Source organism: Eleutherodactylus coqui, chromosome 9 (genome assembly GCF_035609145.1).
Source record: "Eleutherodactylus coqui strain aEleCoq1 chromosome 9, aEleCoq1.hap1, whole genome shotgun sequence".
NCBI classification, from domain to species: Eukaryota; Metazoa; Chordata; class Amphibia; order Anura; family Eleutherodactylidae; genus Eleutherodactylus; species Eleutherodactylus coqui.
The window spans coordinates 158,315,064-158,332,287 of NC_089845.1; the positions used below are offsets into that span (position 1 = coordinate 158,315,064).

The 17,224-nt window shown below is 38.9% G+C and overlaps 1 protein-coding gene and 1 long non-coding RNA gene across 2 annotated transcripts in view; one reads left to right on the forward strand and one right to left on the reverse strand.

Annotated features, from left to right (window-relative positions):
• ADGRB1 (adhesion G protein-coupled receptor B1) overlaps positions 1-17,224 on the reverse strand; it is a 651,809-nt gene that overhangs the window by 507,451 nt on the left and 127,134 nt on the right. The window lies entirely within an intron of this gene.
• The window catches only part of LOC136578882 (uncharacterized), a 91,992-nt gene continuing 83,612 nt past the window's right edge, over positions 8,845-17,224 (forward strand). The window contains exon 1 of the long non-coding RNA XR_010786675.1: positions 8,845-8,917. This is a non-coding gene — a long non-coding RNA (uncharacterized lncRNA). The remainder of the gene's footprint in view (positions 8,918-17,224) is intronic.

A 17,224-nucleotide genomic window follows, 5' to 3' on the forward strand; every position in this document is an offset into this window, starting at 1 on the left:
ATCTCATGACAAAACATCATAACGGACTTCTCGGGCCCAGAATTCATTTTAGGGATTTGTCTTATAGGTTCAAGGTCACGTAAAATGTCTTAAATGTCTAGACGGGCTGCAAACAGTCAGAGATAAAGAGCAGAACGTGGATTTATAACTCATATGTTGTGTTAAGGAGGTCACTTTGGTAGCCCGTGTTTGATGAGGCACTTTAATATTCTCTAGATTAAAATGACCCTCCTGGCTCCCCTGCACTATGGCTCATTTGCCTCAGTACATGTGCAGAAATTACCTGATGCCCATCTTTCCTCCCCAGTGGTTCATAATCTGTATGCTATAGTTATTCTGCTCCAGTTGTACTGGATATCCACCCTAAATACCCTGACTTCATGCTGAGCATGTGATAGACTTGTATTTATACCCAGCAGCCAATCAGAAGCAATGTAGCTTCAAGGGGAGGGACAGAGCAAAAGCCTGAATCAATGATGAGACAGCGGGTGTGCCTCAGACTACTGTGCCAGCCTACTATGCCCATGACAGCAGCCTATTATACTCTTCCAGAAGACAGGGCCTAAAAGGCTGAGTTAAGGCCCATTTACACACAGAGATAATCTTTCAAACAATTGCAAGATTGAAAGTTTTAGCCATCTTTTTGCATAAAGTGTTAATGGACACTAATGTCCATTAACACTGTATCATCTTCATTTGCATGTAAATGGGCCTACAAGAGCTGCTTGCAGAGCCGAGCATGTGACTCATCACACGCCATGCTGTGTGAACAACTGCATTGTTCTCTCTGGGGCTGCCGGCAGAATACAGCATAGTCTCCCAGCTCCCGTGGAGAACACTGCATGCAGTCTGTTGAGAGGTACTTTATCTCGCTGCGGATGAACCATGGATTTTAAGTTCACTTTAAAATCATCGTTCAGACCAAAAAGTGCACAATGGCAGTGTTTACATGTAACGATTATTGCTCAAATTCGGCCGTTTGAACAAATTTTGAGCGATAAGCGTTGTGTAAATGGGCCTTTGCATGGTAGACATGGAGGTCTTTTTCAGGCTTCTGGCTGCCAGGAGAATCCATTGGTACTTTGCGATTGCCCTGCAGGGTCTTGCCAGAAGGAGCCCATTCCACCTGTCATCTGTTTACATACTGCAGCTGCAATTGGTTGTAGCATGTAAGCAATTAACCTGCTAAGATCTGAGGCTTCTCTACTACTGCCAGTTGGAGCAGGAGCCTGGCTGTCAATAGTCAGCCAAGCCACCGCCTTAAAAAGACGCATGTATAGGTTTAAAGCCCATTAGTGAAATCAGTAGAAAGGTGTTATGGCTGCCAGTAAGGGGTTATAGGATGGCCATTCATGTGAACTGACATTGTATAAGACTACAGTCAATGTGTATCCGGCCGCAGCCTCCCCAGCAGAATCAGCTGATGGCCCGGAGTGCCGAGAGGGAATGTTGGTTCAACCTGTATAAGTAATCGGTTCCCCATGCAAAAGTACCAAAGCTCAGCTGCAGATATTAAACACTTTCCCTTTAACACCCAAACTTTGATCATATCTTCCTTTCTAAATAACAACTGGATGTTTTACGCAAATGACTTTGCAGAGAGTTGGTCTTGCCAAGTTACGCAGCGGTAATAAAATGATCTTAAAGGACAATGTTTTATGAGTAGTGCAGATTTTGCAGTTGATTTCATTATCGTTGCGAGGCTGTAATGTGCCACCGGCAACTCTTCACTTTTGGTGATTCTTCTACGGCATCCTTACAAACTTCCACATAACGATATTATTAGAATTGCGCTCATCTACAATATACTTTACCCCAGGGTTACAGCGAATGGGATACGTCGCGCTATATAAAAGATATAACCACAGGCAACTGTTTACTGAAATGTGTTCTAGAAATTATTAGTCTGACCATTTACCCTTTCTTAGAAGGCTTAACTCTATCCCTGATTGTGCATTTTCACCTCTGGAGGACTGCAAAATGTAGGAGAATAATCACAAATCATATGTCACATTGCAGAAAGAAAAGGAAAATCAATGCTCAACTATTTCTGGTTCAAGCTCAGTACTTCAAATTGTTTTATCGTATTCATACATCACCGAGCCTCAAGGACTTAACATACATGGAATGTCTGCTGATAATAATTGCAATGATAAGGTAGAACTTGAAAAGATGCAATACTGCATATGAACACTGGGGGTGCAGAGTCTTGTAGAGAAACCGCAGTGCTGCTAACAACCACTGAATGGAGTCATGTGACTCATGAAGGTGGAATCACTTTGTAGACTTTCCTAGGATGGGATTTATATATACCACCACTAATAAAATTGGACTTAGTGGGGAAATATTAACCACTTCATAGCCGCCAACAGTAATTTAAATTACTCCTGCATGGGCTTTGCCCAGTGGCGACGTGAATTTATGTTGGGCACTCTGCCAGCAATCGTAGACCTCCACAGCAGGTAAAACACCCAACAGCCGGCTCATAATTAAGACTTCAGTGGTTCAGATTCGGATTATGTCATCAACGACGACCAATCACAGCGCTGGCTATACTACAAACCTTCCTGACAGATCCGTGCTGTATCAGTCTCTCTCTCACCTTCATCTCCTGTCAGTGTGAGATCAGAGGAGACAGATCCGCAGCTGATTTCACCATACAAATTTGGACCGATTCACCAAACTTTTGCAAAATTTTTTTTTAAACCGAAGTTCACCAAAACTCCTAAAACTGTCCATAAAAGCCCTGTATAAGTCTAACACTCTGAGAGTTATGCGGGGCTTTTTTGGCTATTGGACAGTCTTCAGGACTAGTGTTGAGCGAACTGAACCAGTAAAACCCTGTCTTGTGTAGAACTTTGCCAAAAGCTCATGTTGGCTTCATGCTAAACCGAACTTTTAGCAACGTTAGACCTAAAACAGGGTTCTACTGGTTTGGTTTGACCAATACTAGTCCCTAGGTGCATATTACTTTCGCACCCTTTGTTTCAGCAGTTACTGTTATCTATTGTTATTTATTTCTATTGTTTATATATCATCAATATACAAGATGCAAACTTACAAACGTTCTACAGCGCTGTACATATATTTTCAAGGCGCACATCATTTTCTGTCCCCTGTTGGGCTCAGAATCCAAATGCCATATCTCAAACACATTAGGAAAACTTCATTTAAGCCATTTTAATCTATCAGTGTGGTTTTTTGGAGTGTGGGAGGAAACCTGAGTATCCGGAGGAAACTGACGCAAGCAAAAGAAGAACATAGCAACTTCATGGAGGTGATGCTCTTGGCTAGATTGGCTACTGCAAAGCGCTAGCGCTGGCCACTAACCACGGTGCTGCCTACATGTCCTCTGTTTTATTAAGGGGATACATTTGGGCACCAAGTATGGAGAACCCATCAGAAGACAACTTAACCTAAATTTTCTACTTGACATTACTGAAAAAAAACTAAAGAGGCTGTGGAATTATGGTAAGGTCCCTATCTTCTCTGTCACACATTCTTAAAGCATTTTGAGTGACAGTTTTGAGAGATCATCTTTGCATAACTCTAAGTAGCTAATTAGCGACTTAAAGTTACGCGGGTGCAGCGGGACACTGCCACCATAGCTCAGAGAACAAAGCAGCTGTTTTGTTTATGCAAACAGCTGCATTGTTCTCAAAACTTTCAGCTGGAGTCCCACTGAGAACTGCCAGTGGGATACCAGCTGAAAGAATACCATCAGCGCCGCCCACTGAGAAAATCAGAGTGCAGCGTTGATAACAGTTATTGGGGATTTCTAGCTTGCTAGAAATCATTGATGAACGAATAGTGTGCGAACAGAGCACGATGGCCGCGCATTTAGATACAACAGTTATCGCTCAAAAGATGGCTTTTGAGTGAATTTTATGCAATAACCGTTGTGTCTAAATGGACCTTAAGTAGAGATGAGCGAGTATACTCGCTAAGGCACATTACTCGAGTGAGTAGTGCCTTAGCCGAGTATCTGCCCGCTCGTCTCTAAAGATTCGGGGGCCGGCGGCAGGCGGGGAGTGGTGGGGGAGAGCGGGGAGAAACAGGGGGGAGATCTCTCTCTCCCTCTCTCCCCCCCCCCCGCTCCCGCCGCAACTCACCTGTCACCTGCGCTGGCCCCCGAATCTTTAGAAACGAGCGGGGAGATACTCGGCTAAGGCACTACTCCCTCGAGTAATGTGCCTTAGCGAGTATACTCGCTCATCTCTAGCCTTAAGTCAACATTCCTAATGCAGCCCTATTGATTTAAGTTGATTCCACTGACTCACTCTTTTGAGTTTTAAGTAACAAAAATCTCCAAGAAGTGCCAAAGGGGCTTAGATACTTTAAAAAAGAGCATCTTTCTCCCTCCATCTTGGCAATCGATGGTGACCCAAACTCGAGGACCTTCACAGGTCTCGTTATTTTATGTGAACTTCGAATTACGTCGTCAATATACCCTGAGAAAAAGCTTTCTCCAATAACCTTTCACGCCTGAGAAATGGATGAGAAGAGTAAGTCCAAGCAACTGTGTTATTCTTCAAGTTGTTCTAAGCCCTTCATCCCTGATTACTGTACATAAAGCATTTTCCCAAAATAAATCTAACTGATGGCTCTAAGCTCCTTAGACTCCTCCATTGTACGCGGAGCATTCACCATATATTTTGATATATTCCGCACTGAATCGGTTTGTATTTTGGTTTTTACTGAGCCTTTAACGGAGGGAAAATAAAATCAATAGCCGTCCCTGTAAAATAATCTTCTCTATTTCACACTCATGTACGGAATATTAGAAAAGTACTCGGGACATTTAGCCAGTTAAAACAATGCTGCGCCGAGTCGGCTGAGTAAATACGTTTATTTTCCGCATTTACCAGCTCCTTTTTATTGATGCTGTATTCACGGGACTGGAAAATAAGATCAGGTCAACCCAATAGGATTCTTTCAGAGAAAATTAGAATATTCATCGGATAGAAAGAAGATTTGGCATTGCTGAGCAGATCATGCCAATTTTTATGACGCTTAATTTTCTTTCATGTTGAATTTAATAATTTAGCTGTTGCACATCGTATGATGCGGGAGAATCGACTCGTTTAATTGTAGGGAGCTAGATGGTATTAAAAAAGAAAATTGCAAAACAGAAATGAGAGGTGGGGGAGGGGAGCCAGGCAATAATACATTACTGTCCTGAGTTAGTGGAATATTTAATTTCCAGAGATATTTCACTCGCTGACACAAATCAGATTCATTAGAGCAGAAATCGTTGGGCTTCGAGATAAACAAGAAACGCGGAACGTTGATGAAACAACCGACGACGGGAGCGGAGACTTAGAATTATCTACCTGCTCCATCCTACGCTCAATTCTTTGAAGTCAATGCCACCTATATAAAGCGCCAACAGAATGATGCCCGTTGGACATAGAGCTAAAGAACCAAAGTTCACCTATAGCAGTGGCCTTTCCCGAGGAAGACTTATAGTACGACCGAAGACTATTGATACAGGGTATTCCAAAAGTGTGGAAACACCCATATTGACTGATGGTGACTCAATTTTATATACAAGCTGTTAGGGTAGAGTGAAAAAAACCCATTAGGTCATATTACCAACATGACGGCCATTTTGAACTTTGCCATCGTGGATTCAACTCTAATTTTTCCAGCGGGATTTAGGTCTGTGAAATATCAAACTGACAGAGGATTTCACCCGAAACACAACGGTGTGCTCTATTTTTACGTAACTCTATTCGTTCTCATGTCAAGTCATTTCCCTTCATTACAGACAGCGTGAATCATGGTATGATCTTAAGCAGAACGTGTTGAGATCATCCTTATGAATAAAGCACGTGTCATCACTGCAAAGTTCAATCAACACCCCCAACCAGACCTCCCATTACCCACAATGCCATTGTCAAACTTCTTTCCTAATTCCGAGAAACTAGTTCTGCTGCTGATAAACCAAAATCTGGCCGACCAAAAACTGTAACTGATGAAGCATCGTTGGCCGCTGCTCTGGCCTCATTCAGTTGAGTTTGATTGATCACAATCCGTGGCTTTCTGGTGTTTTTTATGCAGATCCGCACATGAAATTTGCGCTGTTCGTGCGCTTGAGTTTCCGCATCAAGAAGCGTCGTGTCACTTCCTCATGAGGTAACGCAATGTCCCATATCAGATTTTGTCCATTGACAAAACAAATATGCGGGTCCGCGCCAAAAGCCCGGGAGAAAACTGGGATTATTGAGGCTGTTTTTTGAAGTTGGATCCCCATGCAAAATTCCGCTGAAATTCTCCCATGTGAACGCACCCGCGCCGCGCCAAAGTCCAAACCATTTGGTGAGTATTTTGAAGTGCTTTTTTGCCGCGGATCTGCAACAGATCTCACCCTTCCAATTGAAGGTCCGCCTTCTCCTGCAAATGGTGTCGATTTTCTTTTTGTAAATTTTTTTTTTTAAATCAATAACAAATGCGATACAACGGGAGTCGTGAAATGTACAAACGGCTACATATTATTTTGACCATTGCACCGACCCCCGGAGCCGTTCCCCATCATTTCATCCTTATTGTCTTTTTTTTTTCTACTATATTTCTATGTTTAGAAAGTTCAAAAAGGTGCCGATTTTTACGTGTTTTTTTATGTGGAATTTGATGCAGATTTGGTGCGAACTTTATATTGTGGAAATTCGCCCCCAATTCCGCTACATCTGAGCGCACTCTGCGATTGAATTTTTTGGTAAACGTACATGAAAAAACAGCTACAAACATGCGCCATTTTAAGCATAGCTGTACGTTTTTCAGTCGCGTGCATTAAACAGACAGCCACGCGTCGCTATACGTTTGTGTACGTTTTTACATTAAAAACGTACATGTTTTTCACTGTAAACTCTTTTTTCTTAAGACATTTTGTCGTTTAACACTTTTCTTCCCCTTTAAGGGAACATTCCTGTAATATCGGACCGATTACGATATTGCATTGCTTTCACTGTGTTTCTTCACATGAGCTATTTGAGACATCCCTGCATGCCCCATTTTTGGATGATTCTCTATCAGAGTCGCCCATTATTTCCTATGGAGTAAAACAAAAACGTTCCATCACACTCGCATGCAGATGCGCCTCCATGTGATTGCCATGCAATTTCTCTATTTCCCTATGGAAGCGACATACGTGTTAAGTAGATGTCATGTGATGTGTTGTTCTCGCTGAACGCATTGCACTCGCAGCAGAAACTGCAGGTTTGTAAGTGCGATGTCAGGCTGAGCTTTTGGGACCCCGATCGCACTCACCCCTGTTAATGCACGTTAGGCATAAGTATAATGTATGCAGACGTCCAGCCATATTTCCAGATGTTTCCACTGACTACAATCTTAAGAAAGTCGAGTTTTCCAGAGTTTTTTCTAGGCTCTACTTTTCCATCCCACAAAACTTCCACAAACAAATGGGAGGAGAATGTAGCGAATAGAAGGCGTTTTCAAATTACATGTGACCCATTCTAATATGTTTTTTTTTTATAAAAATGTGTGTGACTCATGGGTGATTAACCCCTTCAGAACCATAGATTTTTCATTTTTTTTTATTTTTGTCTTTGCTTTCAAAAAGCCATAACTTTTTACTTTTTTCGCATTGGCACAGCTGTATGAGGGCTTGTTTTTTGTGGGCCAAGTTGTATTTTTAACTGTTACCACTTAATGCACTGTATATTTGTATGGAACAACTTTTTTAAAAAATCATGGGGATAAAGGAAATATACCAATGTGTTGGTGTTTTAGTTGTTTAGGTTTTTATGGGAAAAGGGTTTTTTAACTTTTAATATTTTTCAATTTTTTTTAACTGAAAAATAAATGTTATTAATATTTTTGTACACTTTCATTGAGTCTTCACAGGGTACTTGAACGTGTGAACCTTGAATGACTTGTACTATATACTGCAGTACTTCAGTATTGCAGCATATAATGATTTTTGATGTTGCTCATCAAGCCCTGGCATGAGGAGAGCTTGCTAGGCATCGATGTGTGGCAACCCTGGGAGCCTTCCACATTGGCACCCCCTTCAGCACAATCAGTATTCCCCAAATGTGCAGTAGGGGTGCCATTATGGTATAAGAAGGGATCCCCACCTCCACTGTCTGTTTGAAAACATGGACAGTGGCATCTAAACACTTAACTGCCGTGATTAGAGCTAACTCTGATTGTGGCAGCCACAGGCGGCTGTCAGCTGTCAGAAACAGCTGAGACTCGCCGGGTATGGAGCAGTCTCGTCTCCTGAGCCCACTCCAAACTCACTTCATGACCCCAGGATACTTATGTGCATTTGGCGGTCCTGAGGTGGTTAAGTCCTAGTGTGAACAGACCCTAAGATTGGCATGTGTTGCATTTGAAATTGAGACAAGATTCGTATCATGGATGGATCAGCGGCCCTGCGTATACAGCTCCGAATGAATATTTCATCTAGAAGCCTGCCTCCTTATTATATACTCCAAATATCTTCCTTCCCTGGTGATACCGGCCCCCGGAGGAATATGAATCATCCTTGTGAGACCTGATAAACAGCTTAAGAAGCCCCTTCTGTGGAGTGTGACTCTGTCAGCAGTAAATCGTTCTGCTTCAATTTGTTTTCATGAATATTGTGACAGGTGAATTATTCATGTACATGACCTTTTCGAAGAACGAAACACTTTCATGGCGGGAGCAACATGTTGATGCAAAGTATCTACTGGCACAAGTGTTCAGCTCCTTCTCCTCATTGTTTGGGTGGTTCCAGTTCTTCAGTGGTGACATGTTAGACGAGCATAGTTACACCAAGCGGAGGCCAATCTTCATTACAATGTAGTCATGTGATCGGGAGATGAGAAAAACTTTGGCAACTTTACAATATCCAACTATATCTGAGCTCCTTCTATCCTGATTGTGAAGAACAGAAGCTGAACACCAACATGTCAGTAGTCCCAGAAGAACAGGAGCTTCCAACAAGTCACATGGTCAGTTGTTATATTATTGTACAGAGGGAGCAGTATTATAGTAGTTATATTCTTGTACATAGGGAGCAGTATTATAGTAGTTATATTCTTGTACATAGGGGGCAGTATTATAGTAGTTATATTCTTGTACATAGGGGGCAGTATTATAGTAGTTATATTCTTGTACATAGGGGGCAGTGTTATAGTAGTTATATTCTTGTACATAGGAGGCAGTATTATAGTAGTTATATCCTTGTACATAGGGGGCAGTATTATGGTAGTTATATTCTTGTACATAGGAGGCAGTATTATAGTAGTTATATTCTTGTACATAGGAGCAGTATTATAGTAGTTATATTCTTGTACATAGGGTGCAGTAATATAGTAGTTGTATTCTTGTACATAGGGGGCAGTATTATAGTAGTTATGTCCTTGTACATAGAGGCAGTATTATAGTAGTTATATTCTTGTACATAGGGAGCAGTATTATAGTAGTTATATTCTTGTACATAGGGGACAGTATTAGAGTACTTATATTCTTGTACATAAGGGGCAGTATTATAGTAGTTATATTCTTGTATATAGGGGGCAGTATTATAGTAGTTATATTCTTGTACATAGCATAGGAGGCAGTATTATAGTAGTTATATTCTTGTACATAAAGGCAGTATTATAGTAGTTATATTCTTGTACATAGGGGGCAGTATTATAGTAGTTATATTCTTGTACATAGGGGGCAGTATTATAGTAGTTATATTCTTGTACATAGGGAGCAGTATTATAGTAGTTATATTCTTGTACATAGGAGGCAGTATTATAGTAGTTATATTCTTGCACATAGGAGGCAGTAATATAGTAGTTATATTCTTGTACATAGGGGGCAGTATTATGGTAGTTATATTCTTGTACATAGGAGGCAGTATTATAGTAGTTATATTCTTGTACATAGGGTGCAGTAATATAGTAGTTGTATTCTTGTACATAGGGGGCAGTATTATAGTAGTTATGTCCTTGTACATAGGGTGCAGTAATATAGTAGTTGTATTCTTGTACATAGGGGGCAGTATTATAGTAGTTATGTCCTTGTACATAGAGGCAGTATTATAGTAGTTATATTCTTGTACATAGGGGGCAGTATTATAGTAGTTATATTCTTGTACACGGGGGGCAGTATTATAGTAGTTATATTCATGTACATAGAGGGCAGTATTATAGTAGGTATATTCTTGTACATAGGGGACAGTATTAGAGTACTTATATTCTTGTACATAAGGGGCAGTATTATAGTAGTTATATTCTTGTACATAGGAGGCAGTATTATAGTAGTTATATTCTTGTATATAGGGGGCAGTATTATAGTAGTTATATTCTTGTACATAAAGGCAGTATTATAGTAGTTATATTCTTGTACATAGGAGGCAGTATTATAGTAGTTATATTCTTGCACATAGGAGGCAGTAATATAGTAGTTATATTCTTGTACATAGGGGGCAGTATTATAGTAGTTATATTCTTGTACATAGGGGGCAGTATTATAGTAGTTATATTCATGTACATAGGGGGCAGTATTATAGTAGTTATATTCTTGTACATAGGGGGCAGTATTATAGTAGTTATATTCTTGCACATAGGAGGCAGTAATATAGTAGTTATATTCTTGTACATAGGGGGCAGTATTATAGTAGTTATATTCTTGTACATAGGGGCAGTATTATAGTAGTTATATTCTTGGACATAGGAGGCAGTATTATAGTAGTTATATTCTTGTATATAGGGACAATATTATAGTAGTTATATTCTTGTACATAGGGGGCAGTATTATAGTAGTTATATTCTTGTACATAGGGGGCAGTATTATAGTAGTTATATTCTTGTACATAGGGGGCAGTATTATAGTAGTTATATTCTTGTACATAGGAGGCAGTATTATAGTAGTTATATTATTGTACATAGGGGCCAGTATTATAGTAGTTATATTCTTGTACATAGGGGGCAGTATTATTGTAGTTATATTCTTGTACATAGGGGCAGTATTATAGTAGTTATATTGTAGTACATAGGGGGCAGTATTATAGTAGTTATATTCTTGTACATAGGGGCAGTATTATAGTAGTTATATTCTTGTACATAGGAGGCAGTATTATAGTAGTTATATTCTTGTACATAGGGGCAGTATTATAGTAGTTATATTCTAGTACATAGGGGGCAGTATTATAGTAGTTATATTCTTGTACATAGGGGCAGTATTATAGTAGTTATATTCTTGTACATAGGGGGCAGTATTATAGTAGTTATATTCTTGTACATAGAAACAGTATTATAGTAGTTATATTTCTGTACATAGGGGGCAGTATTATAGTAGTTATATTCTTGTACATAGGAGGCAGTATTATAGTAGTTGTATTCTTGTACATAGGGGGCAGTATTATAGTAGTTATATTCTTGCACATAGGGGGCAGTATTATAGTAGTTATATTCTTGTACATAGGGGCAGTATTATAGTAGTTATATTCTTGTACATAGAAGCAGTATTATAGTAGTTATATTCTTCTTTATAGGGGACAGTATTATAGTCGTTATATTCTTGTACATAGCAGGCAGTATTATAGTAGTTATATTCTTGTACATAGGAGGCAGTATTATAGTAGTTATATTCTTGTACATCGAAACAGTATTATAGTAGTTATATTTCTGTACATAGGGGGCAGTATTATAGTAGTTATATTCTTGTACATAGAGGGCAGTATTATAGTAGTTATATTCTTGTACATAGGAGGCAGTATTATAGTAGTTATATTCTTGTACATCGAAACAGTATTATAGTAGTTATATTTCTGTACATAGGGGGCAGTATTATAGTAGTTATATTCTTGTACATAGGAGGCAGTATTATAGTAGTTGTATTCTTGTACATAGGGGGCAGTATTATAGTAGTTATATTCTTGTACATAGGGAGCAGTATTATAGTAGTTATATTCTTGTACATAGGGGACAGTATTATAGTAGTTATATTATTGTACATAGGGGGCAGTATTATAGTAGTTATATTCTTGTACATAGGGGGCAGTATTATAGTAGTTATATTCTTGTACATAGGGGGCAGTATTATAGTAGTTATATTCTTGTACATAGAGGGCAGTATTATAGTAGTTATATTCTTGTACATAGGAGCAGTATTATAGTAGTTATATTCTTCTTTATAGGGGACAGTATTATAGTCGTTATATTCTTGTACATAGCAGGCAGTATTATAGTAGTTATATTCTTGTACATAGGAGACAGTATTATAGTAGTTATATTCTTGTACATAGGGGGCAGTATTATAGTAGTTATATTCTTGTACATAGAGGGGCAGTATTATAATAATAATTATATTTTGTACATAGGAAGCCCTTTTATTGTTATATTTTGTAAAGTTTTAAAAATTCTTAGAAAATAAATACTTAACAGTAAAACATATTAAATACATTTACACTTTTGTTTTAGTTTGATGCCAATCAAACAAATTGAGCAGACCATTAAATACTGTAACTTCTTATGTATTGCGACCATTTAGTCATCCAGAACCAAAACAATAGACTCAATTTTATCAGATATTCAACATGTTAAGCCATCACTACTTAAGCTCTTAATTGATCCTTTTAATAATCTGTTATTCCATCGGTGTGTACTTCTATGGTTCAATCTATAACATTTCCTATTGCCATGCCACGGTCGCACATTCTCATTGATATGCGTCCTGTCATACCAAGTCCAACTATTGTTTGCTAAATCTATTCCCTTGACGATGAAGTGCAAAAAGACTCGGCCCTTTGTTCTATCTCCGGCTATTTGGCATATGATGAATACAATGAATGCCAAATACTTAACGAATCATCATGGATAAAATGAATATCTGTCCCTTTGATATTGGCTTTCACACAGCGGTGGCATCTCAGCTGCGCCGTGATTTGTTGCAGGTTGTGATACCTTTTAGTGGCTCCTCCATTGATTCTGCCTTTCACATTAGTTAATATGAGTTGAGATCACAGAGCTGCAACCTCAGATATCCTTCCGTTTCTCCTTCAGTTTTAAAAAACATTGGAAGAACATTATTTATTCAAGTTGCTGCAAAACAATAACATTTTGGCCTTTTGTACACAAAGAATTTTACATTTTTGTCTCCTGGGATTCCAACTGTCATACGTGTTTTTATTCTTTCACTGGTGAAACTGTTTTTGCAGGATGGCTTCTATTTTTGGACGAGTTTGTATTTAATTTAGATTGCATATTATTTGGAAGCAAATATACCAAAAAATAGATCCTACTATATGTTTCATCCTTGTAATAGTTTTTATTATTAGCACACCGGTACTGAATGTGTACTAACAACAGGCAATAAGGTAAGACAGCCCAGGGGTCCTTCCAGCGACCAGCAACACTTAGTATCTATTTACACTAATCTTTTTATATGTAGACATTCTGCCAATTGCGTCAGTGAAAAGATGATTGTTGCAAGTGATAAGCAAATTTTTGAAAAGTTGGGTTTGGTTGGCTCGCGGAACTTCTGCAAAACGATTTGTTTAAATTAGTTCAAACTGAACTAGAAGTTTACCAAAATCCCCGAAAATGCTTCAGATAGAGTTTTCATTAGAAATACTTTAGCGATGCCCAAGGACAGTGGTGTCTGACATTAGGGTCAGCAATAAAATAGATTATGGGAAAACTTGGGGAGAGCTGAAGTTATGGTCAGTTATTCTAATTTTGTTATTATCTATTTACCATCATGATTATCTGAACTCCTGGCATCATGGCACCCAGGATGCAAGCTCTAATGCCAGGAGAACGGCTGCAGCAGTTTGGCGACTTCTGCTGACCTAATCTTCCACAACAATCACCTGGAGGACAGCAGGACAACATTGCTGGATCTCTACAATAGAGGATGGGTACGTCCTGCACGTTTTGTAATTTTAAGGCAGTTGGAGCTTTTGCAGAAATATTATAACCAGACAACCCATCTAAGCCAATAGCTAGCTCCTGTGATCCCCTCGTATCTATGTGCACTTGCTCCTCAGAGTATGCATGTGTTCTCCATAAGGAGAGGGAAGAAAACTGCTGCCAGATACCTCTGCTGGTGGTTTCTGTTCCCGAGAGAAAAAGGATTGGCGTGTTGTGGTGAAATTATATCCTAAAACAAAGCATTTCCCGGAGATATAATAGGCCCCCCTCCCCTAACCCCCCCCCCCCCCACGTACTCCAGGAAACAACGTGCTGAAATGTACCGTAGGTTTACGAGAAGAAAACCAATTATCTACAGGTAACATCTGGTTTGGCATTCAACTGCCTGAAAAAAAGCCTAAAACAATTACTGGTCCCCTGCACTGGTCAATAATGTATGACAGTGACCTATTAAAGGGTGCAGCCCACAGAGCCTGCGGGCTGGTGACTTGTCACACACTCTTGAGTGTAGCCTGGCAGACCGGTGGGTATGCTGAAATACCTGATCACCCGGAGGGACTGAGATTGGAACTGATAAATGGAAGGAGGACTTGTGAAATTACAGATGTATGGACTTATGGACTCTGCTGCTTAACACCTACATCTGAGCATTCTCCTTATACAAGCATTGTACATTAAAGAGGATATACCGGTACCTATGCATACATAATTGGTACCAGACCCCCCTACTCACTACCATCGATCAGACCGCAAGTAAGTGTCCATTGTGTAACAGGTGCGGAATATGATGCCGTTTGTGGGAAGACTTCATATAGGTTTATAACAAATACCTTACTGGAAATTGGATGATACAGTAACATGGAGAATAACTAGCACACTCCAACTAGAAACAATGTGAACTGCTTCCTATGGCAGAAGTTAATTAATATATATATATATATATATATATATATATATATATATATATATATATATACACGCACATTAATATAATGTAAGTATATATACACTACCGTTCAAAAGTTTGGGGTCACCCAAACAATTTTGTATTTTCCATGAAAAGTCACACTTATTCACCACCATGCGTTGTGAAATGAATAGAAAATAGAGTCAAGACATTGACAAGGTTAGAAATAATGATTTGTATTTGAAATAACATTGTTTTTACATCAAACTTTGCTTTCGTCAAAGAATCCTCCTTTTGCAGCAATTACAGCATTGCACACCTTTGACATTCTAGCTGTTAATTTGTTGAGGTAAGCTTGTGAAATTGCACCCCACGCTTCTAGAAGCATCTCCCACAAGTTGGATTGGTTGGATGGGCACTTCTGGCGTATCATACGGTCAAGCTGCTCCCACAACAGCTCAATGGGGTTCAGATCTGGTGACTGCGCTGGCCACTCCATTACCGATAGAATACCAGCTGCCTGCTTCTGCTGTAAATAGTTCTTGCACAATTTGGAGGTGTGTTTAGGGTCATTGTCCTGTTGTAGGATGAAATTGGTTCCAATCAAGCGCTGTCCACTGGGTATGGCATGGCATTGCAAAATGGAGTGATAGCCTTCCTTATTCAGAATCCCTTTTACCCTGTACAAATCTCCCACCTTACCAGCACCAAAGCAACCCCAGACCATCACATTACCTCCACCATGCTTAACAGATGGCGTCAGGCATTCTTCCAGCATCTTTTCATTTGTTCTGCGTCTCACAAACGTTCTTCTTTGTGATCCAAACACCTCAAACTTGGATTCATCCGTCCACAACACTTTTTTCCTGTCTTCCTCTGTCCAATGTCTGTGTTCTTTTGCCCATCTTAATCTTTTTCTTTTATTGGCCAGTCTCAGATATGGCTTTTTCTTTGCCACTCTGCCCTGAAGCCCAAAATCCCGCAGCCGCCTCTTCACTGTAGATGTTGACACTGGTCTTTTGCGGGTACTATTTAATGAAGATGCCAGTTGGGTACCTGTGAGGCGTCTGTTTCTCAAACTAGAGACTCTAATGTGCTTATCTTCTTGCTTAGTTGTGCAACGCGGCCTCCCACTTCTTTTTCTACTCTGGTTAGAGCCTGTTTGTGCTGTCCTCTGAAGGGAGTAGTACACACCGTTGTAGGAAATCTTCAATTTCTTAGCAATTTCTCGCATGGAATAGCCTTCATTTCTAAGAACAAGAATAGACTGTCGAGTTTCAGATGAAAGTTCTCTTTTTCTGGCCATTTTGAGCGTTTAATTGACCCCACAAATGTGATGCTCCAGAAACTCAATCTGCTCACAGGAAGGTCAGTTTTGTAGCTTCTGTAACGAGCTAGACTGTTTTCAGATGTGTGAACATGATTGCACAAGGGTTTTCTAATCATCAATTAGCCTTCTGAGCCAATGAGCAAACACATTGTACCATTAGAACACTGGAGTGATAGTTGCTGGAAATGGGCCTCTATTCACCTTTGTAGATTTTGCACAAAAAAACAGGTATTTGCAGCTAGAATAGTCATTTACCACATTAGCAATGTATAGAGTGCATTTGTTTAAAGTTAGGACTAGTTTAACGTTATCTTCATTGAAAAGTACAGTGCTTTTCCTTCAAAAATAAGGACATTTCAATGTGACCCCAAACTTTTGAACGGTAGTGTAATTATGTAAGTATACTTATATTTATATATATGTATATATATGGATAGATAGATAGATATGAGATAGATAGATAGATAGATATGAGATAGATAGATAGATAGATAGATAGATAGATAGATAGATAGATAGGAGATAGATAGATAGATAGATAGATAGATAGATAGATATGAGATAGATAGATATAGATAGATAGATAGATAGATAGATAGATAGATATAGATATATAGATATAGATAGATAGATATATAGATATAGATAGGTAGATAGATAGATAGATAGATATGAGATAGACAGATAGATAGATAGATAGATAGATAGATAGATAGATAGGAGATAGGTAGATAGATAGATATGAGATAGATAGATAGATATGAGATAGATAGATAGATAGATAGATATGAGATAGATAGATAGATAGATAGATAGATAGATAGATATGAGATAGATAGATATAGATAGATAGATAGATATAGATATATAGATATAGATAGATAGATAGATAGATAGATAGATATAGATAGATAGATATATAGATATAGATAGATATGAGATAGATAGATATAGATAGGTAGATAGATAGATATAGATAGGTAGATAGATAGATATAGATAGATAGATATGAGATAGATAGATAGATAGATAGATAGATATGAGATAGATAGATAGATAGATAGATAGATAGATAGATAGATAGATATAGATAGATATGAGATAGATAGA